Raw genomic sequence first — 12,312 nt, forward strand, 5'->3', positions numbered from 1 at the left:
AGAGAACTCCAGGATTTACATTCCACCTGACTGCCAAATGCTTCAGCATCACCCTCTACCAGGAGGATGTGGTTCAGCTTCTCCCTGGATTCTCACAGCCTTCACACGAAGCAAGCAATGACAACTACTTAGGAGACAGGAATCCTTGGAAACTCCCACTCCAAAGCTCAAACTGAAGATTCCAAACCCTGCAGCTCTGGGTGGCTTTGGGGAGAACTGAGCAGAATCCCCTGCTGCTGAAGGGTCTTACATTGGGCAAATGATAACCTGAGACAGACCCAGAATGACAGGACTCATTAATGAAGAGAATTTCAGGAAGTCTCTTTAAGCTTTCATTAAAATACTTCTCTTTCCAAAAAGGATAAATTATCCCATTCATTTCAGTGTGGAGAAGGAGAGCAAAGAATATTACAGTCATCTGCACATGAATGCTCTTGTGTACTGATAAAGTACCCAAAGATAATTGGATATAAGTCTAATATCTCTAAAACATCTGCCAGAACAGAGAATGGGCCTATTCATGTCTCTAGTGGATGTTTTGCAGCAAAGTCCAATTACCTGCAGCTATAATAAACTCCTTCTGCAGGTATCTGGGACTCAAAACAACTCTACTTATAAGTTAAAATTATTTAAAGATCCACCAATTTAAAGCAGTAATAAGCAGTCTAGAAAAAACAATCTGCAGCTCTTGACAAGAAAAAACAAGAATTTATAGAGTCAGTTCAATATTTCTACATGAGACACCACATGTTGGTAGAGCAGAAAGGAAAGCATACTAAACCCAAAAATGTTCCAAGTAATCTTTGCAAGAATATGAGTTTAGCACAGAACACGATTTGATTTAGACTGTAAATAACTGTTGGTTTACTATATATTAAATTGTATGTAGCTCTCCTGCCAGCAGAGAGCATCTGATTGATTGCTTTTCCCTCAATCATTTATATATCATCATCAGCACGATTTATTTCACGTTCAGAAAGTTCAATTTCTCATTTCTGTCATGCATCACACACTGGCAGTCACCAAAATCAATACATTGTCCTGGTAATATGGCACCAATCCTGAGAGAAGCAAAACATTCTCGACTCCCATTAACAGGACAGGGAGTTTATCATTCTGTATGCATTGAGGGATGACAGATGACGAAGCACTGTAGAGGAAAAACAAACAACTAATAGAACATAAAATAAATCCCCCTTCACATAGAAACTATAAAAGCACCAATTTTTTTCCAGCCTATTCAAGAGAAGTCCAAAATAGGAAATTCTTCTAATACAAACAACCTAAAATGAAAGCTGTAACATTACTGACTGAAAACAAAAATATTTAGACACAAGACAATTATCAGAAACACCATACAATGGCAGAAAAGATTTTCTGAAAATCTCAGGATTTACCAGGACTCACTGCCTCACAATGTTGCAGTTTATGACAGCCAGGAGATATTTCACATCTACACATCTAGGATGTGCCCTGTGTAGGAATTCATTACTGACACTATGGCAGCACCTGGAGACTGAAGGTAAGGCAGCTGCTGACTTGTTTTTGGGGGGGTGATGAGAGGGAAATGACATAAACATGCAAAACAGTGAAAATGTGCCTAAAACTAAGGGAGGATTCTGAGGCCATGGCCTGACCTCTCTCTGTTCTGAACCATCAGCAATTTGTGTGAGCTGGGGCAGTACATGCACACATCCTGCATCGCCTCTGAGCTGAGGAGAACAGCCTCAGCCCTGACGAGGGGACACAGGAGACAAAAGCATCCTGAATCCCACCTCCAGCTGCTAAAGCTTATCCAAAGAACTGCTCCTCTAGTTACTACCTGTACCTGTGATTCTGAGCATTGAGAGCATGCAATTATAATGAAGCACTGCTCAGCTACTTCATAATTTTTGCTGAGCGGGTCCAGAGACGTGGTGAAAGCTGGGAGCACAGCCCTCACCTTTGATCACTTGAGCTATTTGTCTTTTGCTCACCAATCAAAAACATATGAGAACTCAACTGACAGCAGATTCTCAACTTAAAGACTATTACAAAGCAACCATTTACAAGATGAACAGCATATACCTGGTGGAGAATAACAGAGTTGCATTATACACGTGGCATTTTTGGGGAAAAAAATAAAATCACACATGTACATTACCATATACAAAAACCTATGGCCTCATAGGTAGGGAATGAGCAACAAGCTACTTAATTTCTCCTGCTGCTATCAAATGCATTTTCTTGCCTAGCCACTCACAATATGGTACCTTCCCAAAATAAAATGGAGAGAACTCATGTATGATATCTATACCCAAGTGAATGTTTTGATTACAACTATACAAGATATTGTTAGTTAGTAATCATAATACATTAATTTATATAAATGTAGGCCTTAGACTTTCAGAGTAATTGAAGAACTTGACATCTACAGACCCTTTAAAATGAGATGAATGCTATCAAGAAATATTAAGTCATTAATCCTGTTTGTGTAACAGACTGTAGAATACCTTTAGTAGCAATATCTGTGCATTTCATTTATTTTTAAACGTAGAAACCACTACTCCCTCCTTTTTCAAGACTTTCTTCAGCAGTTTTGCATTTACATAGAGTAAACAGCAAAATTAGTTATAAAATTTGAAGTAACATGCAAAGCATATTTTCAAATTCTGAAACCTTTCAGATTTCTCAAACTTGTTTCATTGCATCACTTCAGCCTTCACTTATTCATTCAAAAACATAGCCAGGAAGAGTAAGTTGGAAGTGTTTGAATTTGCAGAGATGTTTAAAGCTGAGGAGAACACAAGACACGAGGTGCTGAAATCAGTGGGGTGATACAAGGGTGAGTGGGAAAAGCAGAGTTTGTGTGCCAGACCAATTGGAAAAAAGTACATCATACTTGTTTCTTTCTCCTCTTTCTTATCCCCTCTAAGTTCTGTCTTTCTGCATAAAACATTAAAATTCTTCTTACATTCCACTTCAAAGGCTTTTCCCCCTAAGGCTCTGAGGATTTGGATACAAAGAGGATGTACAATTCTCTGACTGCAGTGAAACTGAATTGATTTTTAGATTAAATTGGCAACATTCTCAAAAAACAGTCATCTTCAAGTTGTAGAAATGGCTCCATACTGGGGACAGTAGAGTGGGTCAAAGAAAGAGACAGAAATGTGATGCTGTAAATACTATATACAGCTATTAAAAAAAAATAAAATGTTTTTTGATGAACAAATGAAATTATAAAGTTGATTCCAGGCCTTAGAGTGGGATTTCCATGATATTAGCAGAATCAAGTTTAATTTTTATGTAGACACTTCAAGCTGATTCTTACAGGAAGCCTGGTAACTTACGGAATAGGTATTTCTTTTTCCCCTAATGATTTCACTGAAAATCATTCATACTTTAGAGCACCTCCTGCAAAATGCTTTCATAAATATATTTCCATGCTACAATATTTCTAGAAAAGAAAGAGAGATCAGAATCAGATAGGGAGAACTGTATCCATGCAATAATATTCAAAAACCTTTTATCTCCTGGAACACGGCAATTTCTCGCAATCTTTTTGCCTCTATAAGTTCAGTTACACCCACCAGCATGAATGATCTAAAAAGTTGTTGGGTTCAGCACTGTGGAGATCCTGCAAGCCCAAGAGCTCCTCGTGCAGCAGACACAAGAGCCTGTGGAGCAGAACGTGCCTGGAGAAAGGAAGGTCAGGGTGGCTGAGGGCACAGAGAGGTGCCACACATCAGAGCCAAGCTCCTGCTGGGCCCAGGGAGAACTGGGCACTCTCTGGGCACGCTGGAGCACAGCCCTTTCCCACCTCCTGCACACAAGGATGCTCTTCACCTGTTTCCTTCTGGTTTCCATCCTCCTTTTGTCCTGCAGACCGAGTGCCGTGTTTATGCATTAAATGTAGCCCAGAACACAATAAAGTACAACACATCTGGCTCAGTTTTATTTATTTAAATGGATAAAGTCCAGGGATTTCCATCGCTGTGGAAACCACATATCTGATTTCTGTAGGCAAACAAACAGCTTTAGATAATGTTTTATACAGTACACAGAAACATCCTATCCCCCATTTCTGCCACAGTTTGCATTCCCTAACACACTTACTTCATTTAGCAGATGACCTTTTCTGAGGAGAAGGTTGACAGCATTATGTCAGCACATTGATTAAGTCTGGATCATCTTGAAGGTTATTTCAGTGTAGCATAGGTGACATTAAACAAATATGTGAGGAAAACATGGGTGGCAACAGTTGTCAATATAAAGTTAGAGCTAAATGTATTTCTCACATTCACTACTACTAAAATTATGAAGAAAAAAACCCTTAATCTTTAAATTTAAAAAAACAGATTAGTATACATGAGACTTCTGTAGTCAAGTTTATTATTTCCTTATTACACCTACCACAGAAAAAAAGGAGTTCAGGAACACACAAGTAACTACATGAGACACAACAAATCTGTCCTAGACATAAAAGATGGTGGGAAGCTTAGTTTCATTTGCAATTAAAAGCAGACTATAGTAGAAAACTCTGAAACTCAGTGTTAAGAAACCCAATATAATGAAATATTTTTTAAATCTCAATTTTATTGCCAGTGACACAAAACGCAAGAAATTTACTTTCACTTCTTGCAGTGGTAGATCTTCAAAGATGCAATAGGAAATTGCAATATGCAACCATGAAGATGATACCAATCATTGCTGAGAAAAGCAATATTTAGGCAGAAATAAATTTCTATTGAAATGTGAACTGATGTAAATCTGATAAAAATGAATACATGAATACTTAAGTGATCTATTTCAATGCCATTAAATTACAAAATGAACAGAACTCAAGTGAAAATAACCATTGACAAAAGACAAGTGCAATCAGGTATAGGCAGGCAATAGGCTTTTTTTTCCCAGAACTATCAACAGAGTGAAAATATAAATTATTTCCTATGTTTAAAGACCAAAGATTTTACTACATAATCCATAGCTATTTTCTTCCACATTTAAATAACTTTTAAAAAGTCAAAGTTAAATTAAAAAAAATACCTTAAATATCACCCAAGCATCAGAAATTGCTTACAGGAAAACAAATGTTTACCCTAGTTCACAAAATTTAATCTCAATCAGAGACAAAGCACATGTCCCAGAAAGCTGAACTGGGAGATCTGCATGGAAGAGAGAACTCAGAATACCCAGAGCCTACTCAAGGTCTGCTTGAACCTTCTGCCACACCCAGACCCTCCAGTTTAAAGAGCATGGTAGTGAAGTGCACCTACTGTAATGAACATGGCTAAAAATGTTCAACTGAACAAGTCAGTAAATGAACAATGCCTCTCATATATTAACTGCATCATTTTATAAAGTCCATAAATTTGCATAGATAATCTCATCAACCCCACAATCAAATATGAAAACTCCTCTGTGTTTTTAAATGAGGGATATGTATAAGTAATAACTCAAATAGGAAGTACTGTGTTCTTTTGGCATAATATTAAATAGCCAAGATGGGTGTAGAGGGAACAATTTTTGGTGATTTGATGCATATATACACATACACACACTGAATTTTTCAACTGTATTCAGAAAAGATATTTTTGAAGATTGATGGAAATGTCTTAATCCTCAGCTCTTTGTATAAAACTAAACATTGTTTCTGCTCTTTGAAAAGAATTATTGGCAACTGTCTTCTACTTTTCAAAGGCCGTATTTCAGGAACAGAACTTTTATAGTAAAATGTACATCCACAGTGAGTGGGTGTAAATGACAAATAATTTTCTCCTCTCTCCCTTCAGTAAGGACAAGGATCATGTAGGGAAACCAAATACTTATATTTGCACCCTACCATGAATTTCATCACTGCAGCCTGTACTTCATAATTTGAGCCGATTCCTATACTCTTATCTCATTTGACTACATTAACTAATTTATGCATAGGAAAATTGCTGTCCAAAATAATTATATGTAATTTGAAAATCATGAAGGCCACTGAATATTGTTCTCTATTAGACAAACAAATTTCACAATTTGCTTATTTCAGAGAAGACTTCAAGAAAAGACTGTGTATGCTGTTTGCTCTCTCGTCTCATTTAAGAATTGGTCTTTTTGAAATAGAAATGAGGGGTATAGCCAAACAAATGAATCAGCAAAGCATCATCTCCACAAGCTCAATTTTTAATACCTTAGATATGTTCTAAGTTTCCTGCAACCCACTACCAGCCTACATTTTGAATGCTGATGTACATTAAAAAAAAGAGAGGAAAAACGAACAACATCTGGCAACCTTAACCTTATTTATAAAATTGCATTAATACTCCACTCTGCTTAATTATTCCATAGCTGTATTAAAAATACAAGGCCACAAGGAGAAAAATGCAACCTGTAGAAGAAAGTTCTTCTGTTTGTGTCTGTGCCATTTTTTTCAATTTAGAAAAATATTTATTCATTATGATGTGCTAGCCTGCAATGAAGTGTGAGGTAATATTTTGAAATATTATTCCATCTTTGCCTGAAGGACATCACAGCATCTAAACCACTTCTACTTTTAGGTAAAAATCTAGTTATGAAGGTTTAGGAACATTGGTCTCATAGACCATCCAGGAGGAACATGCTAGAACCTATTATTGACAAGAGTGAAATGTTCGTTAGAATGTAAAATGTAAAACCCCCCACAGATTTTCACATGTGTAGAATAATGATTGGGTTTGGACATTTAACTGAACCTGCAGAAATTAATTTTCTTTTAGTAATGAGCAAGCTATAATTAATGCTCCTCCTAAAGTCATCCACATGTATAGATTTGGGAACTTTTTCTTTTCCATCTGGATAAGTCTTCTGTCATCTACAAGATTTTCAAGGATAATTACATCCATCTACCTTTGATGTGGAGATCTATTTATATAGTACCATGTGAATGAAGTTTATAGGAACTTTAATTATAGACCATGATATTGTTAGAACTACATCATTATTTTCTAAAAATTGCAATAGTTCTGTAACATTTCTATGTCCTTCACACAGCTTGGTTGGTATCAGAAACCACATCGCTGCCTCCTCAAAATATTTTAGTGGGAGCTGTGTGCCTCAAGGCTCAGAGGACTTTCCTGCAGGAAACTCTGTTGTGACACCTCTATCAGAAAAGACAGCACAGGTTTGTTGGCAGTATCCCAATTACTTTCCGAGGATGCTGAAAGAGGCCAGAATAAATTCTTTTGACATCCATCCCTCCAGCTTTTAGAAATGGCATACACAGAAAAGTTCTTTGGCGGGTCACAAGATGCTAATGGTTCTGGATGGGTGTGCACAAGGTAGCAGGAGTTGCAAGTGTTTTAACAGGAGATGGGGACAAGGCCAAAGGAGGATGAAAGCTACTTCAGCTCTCTGCATTTACCTGGCACAGGAGAATAACCCTGAGAGCCTCAAACACACTGTTCCGCAGCTACTGCTATAAATCCATGGCAGATGCAACCTCATCCCACATTTTTTTTCACTAGAAAAGTTCACTTGCCCTAGTCAAGTTTGAAGTTTTGGCTTTTATGTACCACAAAGCTGCATTAAAGCCTTCTCTATAGGTTATCTATACTGTTTTACCCAGTATCTGGTATTGTCCTCTGATCTGCATTGATGTACCATACTCGATACTTACTAGGTTTCATTACCACATTTTAGAAGTTTATAAGTCCACAAAATTGTCTCTAACTTTTCTAACACTCACTTTTCTTCTGAGCTGCAGCTCCAGGCATTGCTGGAGGCTATGCCTATTTAATGAAGTAGATGTGACTGAGACAAGATAATGCCAACCCTTAAAGGGACTTTTCCCTGCAAGCACATTTTAACACACTGTTGACTTTTATTCTGTTTTTCTCTAGCTCTAGTATTGTAACTGTGTCAATATGCAAATATGCATTACATAAGGTTGTCCCTTGGGCTGGAAAAACAGGATATCTGCATATAAATGTTCATTAAGAAGAATCCAGTATAATATTTTAACATACATAAAAGGAAATCAGCCTCAAATACAAAAGTTAAAGAACTACAACTTTTTGCTGAGAGTCCCATGTGGACTGCACCTCTCTCGTGCCTTTGAAATAAATACCCTTCTTCCGAAAAAATGACGAGAAAAACACATGAATAATACAATAATGTATAATAAACCATGCAGCAATGGAATATGTTATAAGTAGTGCTTCATAATCGCTATACTTTCCTGACAACTGCACAGAATCATTCTTGAAGGAGTTATGAGTCAAATTCACCTCCAAGCTACCAAAAAAAAAAAAATCCCACCAAAATAACAATGCAACTATTGTAACTATTTTCAAATAATCCTACAGTATTCCATACCTGTGCCTGTCTGTTCCTTATTTAAACTGCCTTTTGCCTTACACAGTGACATTCACTCCTAGTTTATCCTTACAACCCAAGCATTATGTGCATCACGCGTGCCATTATCTACATCTATATTTTTATTTTCTAACTTTGTGTTTCCTTTGGAAGTGTTATCCTGTATGTGTCTGTGGGCTTTATGAGTCAGAAAAGTTGCTACTTGTAGGGAACACATTGCTTCAGTGCAGAAGCAAGGAACTGAAAGTACAGTGAGCTGTGCTACCATAAATATGAAAATTGGATTCCTCTTCTGCTCTGCAGCATCCTCAGTGCCCAGGAAGCTGTCAGGGCTCAGGGACACATTCCTGAGGGAGGTATCTAACAGCCACCCTGTAAACATGGTTACCAAACCATTGTCCTATCTGTGGTGCCTCCCAAATCTGCATCACTAAATTACTGCTGTACCCTGTTTATGTTACAAGTATGTGTGTGCTGTAGTAATTATTAGGAAATATCTTATTACTGTGATGGTATAAAGCAACAATTTTTCCAAAGCTTAAAATGAAAGGCCTCTTGTGTGGCAAAGAATAAATGTGAAACAAAAGATCTTCAGAAGGCATTGAGTTGAAGATAGAGACCTCTCTCATTTGAATCTTATCATGTCATTCTGTCTCCAGTTAGGAGAGGCAATACGAAAAGCTGACCTGTCCCAAGTGGCTTTTAACTGCCCCTCTGACTTGGAACATCTCAGGGAGCTGTTAGACAAATGGAAGGTATGCAAACCCGATGTTTTCCTGGGCACAAGATCTGTAATAACATCCAATTTGTGTGTAGAATGGCGAAACTAAGAAATCCTTTCATTTCCTTCCCTGTAGCAAGCATAGATACAGAAAGACAGACTGAGTCTGATTCTTGCTTTTTAAAGTATCAAGAGCTATTGAAACAAAAAAGGGTTGCCAAGTCAACGGGGAAAACATAGGATACTTTTTCTTCAAGGAAACCAAAAACCTTCCAGGTCTCCAAACTCATAATAATGCAGTGCTGTTTAAAAACTGTCAGTGCAGATACATGCCAAGGACAAACCTGAAAGGGATGAACTGGAGCAGCTCTCCCTGGAGGCCCATTAGACTCTTCCTTTGGATGGAACTGCCTCCCCATTAGTAACAATAAATACTAATGAGTACCATAAACAGAAATGCATGTGACCACAAAGAATGGGTCGTCCCCAGCAGAGCACCCAAATTCCTGTGGTCACCATGGTGAGTAGCAGAAAGCCAGCAACAGGAGGATGGAGGGGAGCAGCTCTCCGAGAGGATGCACCACATGCAGTTGTGGAGGTTTGAACAACCTCTACACCTCCTCGGGCACACCCTAAACTCTCCAGGCAGCTTACCGTACACACGGCTGAAATCACCAAAAAAAACCTTCCAATATCACATTACAAAATACATCAGCATCTATAGATCACCTAAAGGACCTAATAATGTTAAATGCTAAGTTTACTTCCAAGGTTTATTTGTTTTGATTTTGGATGAAATTGAACACATAGAAGGCAGTCTGCCAGCTTAATTACAATTTTAAAAAAATTAAAATCTGTGCTGCACTTTTGCCCTCTTCACTAACCCAAATGTATTCATGAGCTGTCCATTACAGCTATTTGATGCCCCATTAAATATAGAAGATAGATCTATATTGTTAACATTGTCTGTAGGATCACCGCACTTGGAAGAAGGTTGGTAGGTGAAGATGTGGAACTAATATAATGCAAACAGTTAAAGAGGTTACTGGCACACTAGTAAACAATCAATTTAAAACAGTAGAATACGTTAAATTTTTTTTTCTGAAAACATATTTAAAAATATGCCATATTTCTGTTAAGGAGTATACATTAAGGAGTATGCCAACTACCAATTAAATGCAGCCATTTAATAGCACAATGTAGCCTCACACAACAATTCATAGCATACATTGAGGACTGCAAAATCCAATTAAAATTACAGGGGGAGTTTAGCAGGGCAGAATTTAAATTAGCAAAGATAAAATTTTTGCCAGAAGACTGTGGCTAACACCTGTTCTGAAGCGTAAAGTGACAAGGAATATGTGGTAACAAACATTTGGGTCATAATTCATATTGCATTTGCTAGACAGTTTCTCCAGTGGCATTTAGACCCTTGTTTCCCCCAGCCTGGGGAAGTGCTGCTTCCTCAGCTCCCAGTGCTGCTGCAGCAGCCTCTGACACATCCCAAACCCCTAACCCAGCCCAAGCAGTGCTGCTGCAGCACTGACATGCTGATTTTCCTGTTTCTGCACACAGTTTAAATCCCATTTATTTGTACTTTATTGATATTTATTTATTAATATTTATTTATACTCCCCTCTGTTGAAGGAAGCTGCAGAGCTTTCTGCAAGCAGCTGTGAGTGGCCACAGGACACAAAAGTTGTGGCCACAGCACCTGGCAAGTGGGCAAGTGAGCCTGAGGTCCTTGCCTTGGTGAGAGAACAAGGTCAGAATGGCAGAGAGGACAAACTGAGTGAAACTGGCTTCCTCTGGGATTTGCCCAGAATGCCCCAGCTGGGAGGATACTCAAGAGCACCTGCCCAACCATATATGCAGAATCAAAAAAACCTCAGTTCTATCATATTTTCCAAGTTTAATTATTTTAAGATTTTCTTAAATTTTAATATTTACCTTCTGCATACTCAAAGTAGCAATGAGGACACTTACTTACCTAAAGATATTTTAACATCTCCTGAAATATAGATTACTAATTTTTTAAGTGTTCCCAACAGTAGAAATCTTAAAAATTAACTAAAGCCATGAAGTGAATCATCCCCATTTTCTGTTATATTCTTCTGGTATTTCTTTTACTTAGGAGTGTTGGTATTTGCTTTGAACCACATGCAAAGCATCCCTGGAAACACACCCTTCATTTACAATTCTAGAAGGGATATATTGTCTAATAAGAGCTTTTTCTACATCTGGCAAGTTGTTACATTCACTAACATTGTGAATTAAAATCCAAATTCAATTCTACTATCTTTAATGACTGCAGTTAATGTTTTTCTCTAGGTTCACTAGCAACTTCATTATCATTAACATCAAGTCACTGGACTACCTCACTGATGAAAGATGAAGCCACTGATTAAGCTGTTCATTATATCCATCAGCATTATGAGTTAAAATCCTATCCTATTAGTGGTGAAAGGAAAGGAATACATATCAGAAACCCAGCATTAATGAACCCTACTGTTAGTAAATCACATGTAGTTACAGTGCAGGTCAAATAAAGCATCAAGATTAAAGCTTTGAGCTTCGACAATTACGTAAATAATGAGAGAAAAAATAATTTTTAAAACCTCAAAGCAAAGAGAGTTTAAAATTCATCTTTGCCTCAAGGCTGCCCTTTGAATAACAGAAATACGGAGCACAATTACTGTAATTCTCACATAAGAATTTTAATTCAATTTAGAAAATAAAAATTTTCATCATAAAATGAAGATGTATGCGAGGTATTGCTTTCAATTAATTTTACTGGAAGCAAAATAAAGTCTTATGATTTGGGAGATTGTGAATTAAATCTATATATTATTGGTTCTCTAAGTTAAGTGCTACATCTTAGGGTAGGTGAAATAAAAGCAGTTACTGGCAATCCTGAATGGAAAAAAATGCTTTAGAAGTCCATCTCACCAAACTATCCAAAGCAATAGAAATTACTGTATGTTCTGAAGTGTTTTATTAAATATATTCAGATTTAACATATCTGATTTATTTTGAAAACATGTTTATTTTTGTAAAGTTGCTTTTACACTGGCAAGAAAGCCCCCAGGGCATGATATGTGCTGTGTGATTGCCATTTGTTTGTGCACTGTGGATTTCTTTCCAACCCACTTCTCACCTAGAGCATTTGGTTACCCTAACTCAGCTCTCAGTCAGCAAGAGACTTTAATTATCTGCTGAAAAGGCTGCGAGCTGTTGATTGAAGAAATGCCTCAATTCCTCTGTGGGCACCG

At 37.4% G+C, this 12,312-nt stretch overlaps 1 protein-coding gene across 6 annotated transcripts in view; it reads right to left on the reverse strand.

Moving 5' to 3' along the window:
- GABRB2 (gamma-aminobutyric acid type A receptor subunit beta2) overlaps positions 1–12,312 on the reverse strand; it is a 135,961-nt gene that overhangs the window by 26,761 nt on the left and 96,888 nt on the right. The window lies entirely within an intron of this gene.

This window comes from Taeniopygia guttata, chromosome 13, assembly GCF_048771995.1.
Source record: "Taeniopygia guttata chromosome 13, bTaeGut7.mat, whole genome shotgun sequence".
Classification (NCBI taxonomy): domain Eukaryota; kingdom Metazoa; phylum Chordata; class Aves; order Passeriformes; family Estrildidae; genus Taeniopygia; species Taeniopygia guttata.